Source organism: Lagenorhynchus albirostris, chromosome 5, assembly GCF_949774975.1.
Source record: "Lagenorhynchus albirostris chromosome 5, mLagAlb1.1, whole genome shotgun sequence".
NCBI lineage: Eukaryota > Metazoa > Chordata > Mammalia > Artiodactyla > Delphinidae > Lagenorhynchus > Lagenorhynchus albirostris.
Window position 1 is genome coordinate 134,152,387 of NC_083099.1, and position 5,330 is coordinate 134,157,716.

At 42.8% G+C, this 5,330-nt stretch overlaps 1 long non-coding RNA gene across 1 annotated transcript in view; it reads left to right on the plus strand.

The window, feature by feature from the left end:
* LOC132521313 (uncharacterized) overlaps positions 1 to 5,330 on the plus strand; it is a 32,147-nt gene that overhangs the window by 14,444 nt on the left and 12,373 nt on the right. The window lies entirely within an intron of this gene.

A 5,330-nucleotide genomic window follows, 5' to 3' on the forward strand; every position in this document is an offset into this window, starting at 1 on the left:
AAATCAGAAGTGTTAATTTTTTTGTGTTAAGAAATTAGAGTATATTTGATATTTTATATAGTTGAATATTTAGAAACTCACACCTAATAGAATTCTGGGACAGTCTTAAACTATAATTGAAAATGTGTAATTGAGTAATTTAGACTTTGATTTGAAATTGAAATCTTCCTAAGTTTATATACATTATTAGCATATCTAAGAGAATTTTAGCCATTAACTTATTTTGTAAGTTTAATGTATCATAGTAATACTCAGGCTTTTTATTTTCTTAAGTCAGATAATAGAAGTATTTGGAAAGGAAAACAAATATAGAAAACTTAAAATTCAGCCTCAAATGTTTTCATTTGTTAATGGAATCAACTATTTTTTAAAATATTTATTTATTTGTATCAGGTCTCAGTTGCGGCTCACAGGCTCCTTAGTTGCACCATGTGAACTCTTAGTTGCGGCATGCATGTGGGATCTAGTTCCTTAACCAGGGATTGAACCCAGGCCTCCTGCATTGGGAGTGCAGAGTCTTAACCACTGCACCATCAGGGAAGTCCCTGGAATCAACTGTTAACTAAAGTTCCCTTAACAATGACAGTAAACGTTTGTTAAACTTATAAATAAGATAATAAGATATGTAAGCTGAATTTCAATACTGTAACTTTAATAAATTAATTATTAGTTTTAAAAAGCAAAATATGCCTGAAAAATCTCCCCTTTCTTTTCTGCCCCCCTCCTTTGCTGGGGCGACAGAACAGAGTTACTTGTGTCCTCATAGAGATAGTCTATACATAAGCGTGCTTGTTTACTCCCACCTTTTAATTCTCTCCCTTCTTCAGAATGACCTCTATGAATAGCCAACCCTGGACGGTTGTTGGGCTGGTCCTTCGCTTTGAGTGGCTGGAAGATGGCACTGCAGTGACAGCTGTCAGGCCCAGTAGGCCATCTGTGAACTTGCACCTCAGATTTGCAGATAATAGTTGTTAGGGGCTGAATTGGGCCCTTCAAAGAAGTGATGAAGTTAAAATGAGGCCATTAGGGTGGGCCCTAATCCAGTCTGACTGGTGTCCTACAAGGAGGAAGAAATCTGGATGTAGAAAGTGAAACAGGAGGGAAGGGGGCAGAGCACAACCTTTAAAAGAATGATATAGCCATAGGACATGACAAAAACTGGTTAGAACTAACTAGATCCAAGATGGTGGAAGATTTGACTTCCAGTGGACCTTGAGCCTCATCATACACTCATTGTAATACATTAGCGTAAGGTAAGTGACACACCCACCAGTGCCACGACAGTTCTGAGGCCAACCATCAAAGACCAGAAAGTGGGCTGTGGCCCAATTCCTGGAAATCTCTGCCCCTTCCCCAAAATAGTTGGAATAATCCTCCCACTCATTAGCCTATGAAATTACCCAGCCCATAAAAACTAACCTTGCAGGCTCTAGAGCGCAGGCTCAGTAGTTGTGGCGCACGGGCTTATTAGTTGTTCCGCAGCATGTGGGATCTTCCTGGATCAGCGCTCGAACCCATGTCCCTTGAATGAGCAGGCAGATTCTTATCCACTGTGCCACTGGGGAAGTCCCAAACCTGTCAACAAATTGATCTTGGACTTCCAGCCTCCAGAACTGTCAGAAAATAATATCCGTTGTTTAAGACACCCAGTCTGTGGTATTTTGTTATAGCAGTCCTAGCAAAGTAATACAACAGTTCTCTTTGATCTCATGCATTCTTTCAGTGGACTTCAGGAATTTGTATTATCCAAGCTGTTTCCTCTCAGATGGAAAACTCTGAAAGCAAGTTGAAGTTTTAGCTTTCTCCTTTCCCTCTTGCAGACATGCCCAGTCCTACAGGTCTCACCCTGGGGCTGCTGCTGCCTCTTCCCCTTTGAACTTTATTCTTTCCTTATTTTGCACACCTAGCACTTATCCTGAATCTTACAGGATGCTGTAAACACCCTCAGGGCTTCAAACGGAGGCACAGTTGAAAAGGCTGATTTGCCGTGAGAATAAGATTATTCTCTTATTTGTAGAGAATAAGAAATAACTTATTTACAAAACTGGAGGTTTTCCAGTGCTTGGCTTTCAGCACACCCTAATAGCTTTGTCAGCTGATTTTTTTTTTTTTTTCCATGTGGGATCTTAGTTCCCTCACCAGGGATCGAACCCATGCCCCCTGCATTGGGAGCATAGAGTCTTAACACTGGACCACCAGAGAAGTCCCTTAGCTGAATATTTAATTAAACATGATTTTTAAATGATAGATCTTGTTTCATTTTGGTTTTGCTTGTAACAGAAGCAGTCAAGGAATTGAGTGATACTGCTACACAAAACTTTTTTTTTTTGGCTGCGGTCTCGTTGCTGCCTGCGGGCTTTTCTCTGGTTGCGGTGAGCGGGGCTTCTCTTCATTGAGGTGTGCGGGCTTCTCATTGCAGTGGCTTCTCTTGTTGCAGAGCCGGCCCTAGAGCACGTGGGCTTCAGTAGTTGCAGTGCACGGGCTCAGTAGTTGTGGCGCATGGGCTTAGCTGCTCTGTGGTGTGTGGGATTTTCCCAGACCAGGGATGGAACCCGTGTCCCCTGCATTGGCAGGCGGACTCTTAACCACTGCAACACCAGGGAAGTCCCCCAAACTCTTTTTTTCCTATAAATTTTTGGAGGTTAGTGGTGCAGAAAAATTTAAAATGCAATTTGACTTTCATTGTCCACAAATATTTCAATTCATGAAACTTAAAAAAATGAAATCGATTTGGAATATTAAAATTTTCATGCAATGCTTTATTGCAATGCTCAGAATACAGATGGGGCTCGGGAGTTAGCATTTTTAATAAGTTTACCCAGGGAACTACCAGGTTAACAGATGGAGGCTTTGAGGATTAGGATTGCTATGCTGATGTATAGTCTTTAGTATGGTTTGGAAACCAGGGCGGGTGGGGTGGGGTGACTGTGGGGCTCCCGGGCATGGAGGCCTCTTTGTGCCCCCCTTTCCTTGTAGACCAGACTCCAGCCTCCATGACCTTCCCTGAGTTCCAAAGGGCAGATTCGTACAGTTGCTCATCAAGGGAGGAGCAGCCAAGAAACCGCCTGAGGTGAGATTAAAGGGACCAGAGAAGCTCATCCAGATTAAGAGACCCACTGCCTGAGACCCTGCTCACACCCTCATCTAACCCCACCCTTGGAGTATTGTCATAAAACTCCTCATCAGATCCTCCTGGGTTGGGACACATTTTTCGAGACAGCAGCCCGTTCTGTCCCCCTTTGCCTGGCAAAGCAATAAAGCTATCCTTTTCTATTTCCCCCAAAGCTCTTTCCGAGATCTGATTTGACAGCGGTGCGAAGAGGCCGAGCTTTTGGCATCAGTTTCCGTGACAAAGTGTGCAAGTCCTATCTGTATTCATTTAAGTGACTTCATGCTGAACGTGAAGTATTTTAAATGTAAGCTTGATGCATTTTATAACATAAGATTACATGTAATCTTGATGTATTTCAAAAACTATGAATTAATCTTTCTTCGGTAACTGAGAAGTTGTATCTCTCTTTTTTGGGGAACAGTTTTATTGAATATAATTCATATGCCACAGAATTCACCCATTTAAAGAGTACAATTCAGGGCTTCCCTGGTGGCGCAGTGGTTGAGAGTCCGCCTGCCGATGCAGGGGACGCGGGTTCGTGCCCCGGTCCGGGAGGATCCCACATGCCGCGGAGCGGCTGGGCCCGTGAGCCATGGCCGCTGAGCCTGCGCGTCCGGAGCCTGTGCTCCACAACGGGAGAGGCCACAACAGTGAGAGGCCCGCGTACCGCAAAAAAATAAATAAATAAAAAAAATAAAGAGTACAATTCAATGGCTTAGGTGTGTTCACGGGGTGGTGCAACTATCACACCATCGATTTTATTATATTCTCGTTACCCCCAAAGAAACATTGCATCCTTTAGTCATCATCTCCAAATACCTCTATCCCCACAGCCCTGGGCAACTATTAATCTCCTTGGTGTGTCAGGATTTGCTTATTCTGGACATGCCATATAAATGGACTCCTACACGTGCAGTCATGTGACTGGCTTCTTTCACTTAGCATAACGTTGTAAGGTTGGTCCACGTTGTAGGGTGTATCAGTATCTTCCCTTTTCACGGCAGAGTAATATTTCATTGTATGGATAGTCTACATTTTATTTTTCAATTCATTAGCTGGCGGACATTTGGATTATTTCTGCTTATGGCCTTGTGTTGTGGTTAATGTAAGCTTTACATGGCTTGAGAAAGAATGGCTATAAGGCTGTCTAAAAGAGAATAGTGATGGAAGAGGTAAAATTTATGTATTAGATAATTGGTAAAAAGCAGTTCAGGGAGATAAAGAAGCCAGGAGGAACTATCAGCAGAACGTGAACTTAAAAAGAAAAAACAAACAACTGGAATTTTATTAATCTTCCTGAACCACTTGCAGCTGCATCTATCAGGTGACCTGTGGAGCTGGACCTCTGTCAAATGGGGGCTGCTGAGCACGGGAATCCCTTGTTGTCTGGGGCATCCACCATTGTGTGAGAGGCAGTTTTTCTCGTGACAGCCCAAAGACCATTTTCCTGTTTTCTTTGACCCCCGGCCATGAGAGCAGGGTGAGAGACCTAGACTTGACCAATCAGATAATCCTGCCTGGGCAAGTGACCCAGAGATAGATAGAGGCATTCTGAGTGCATTTTGATTGCGGGAGCAGCTACAAATTGAATGCTCACTGAAGTAGGGCCGAAGGAGCTGATGTGGCCGTGGCAGCAGTGTCCTTGCCAGTCTCTTCCTGGGCGTGATTTTGGCCGTGGTTCTGGCTGCTTAGCATGGGACAATAGCCAAGAAAATTCTGAAAATAAGTAATGAGGAGGGACTAGCTGTACCAGTCGTTAAATTTTATTATAATTAAATACCATATTGTACTTTATTTATTTATTTTTGGCCGTGCCACGTGGCTTGCGGGATCTTACTTCCCCAATCAGGGATTGAACCTGGGTCCTCAGCAGTGAAAGTGCCGAGTTCTAACTACAGGACTGCCAGGGAATTCCCTGTACTTGAGTTATTTTTAAAGTTCATGTGCAGTAGTTAAAAATGGTAAAAAATTTAAGAAGGAACATTTAGAGACTAAAATCTCTTAGAAATTATTATAACATTCCTCTTTAGAACATTTGGCTTACTTATCATTTTAGAACTCGCATTTGAATCCTTTTTTGATTGTTGTGTGTAACCAGCAGAACTGATTAACAGTTGAACCCTCTTTCCCCTATCCACCCCGTATCTTTCTACCTGAACACGATGTAGGGGCTCATTTGTTTTACTCCTGCTTACACAAATAGAAACAGAGACATCTA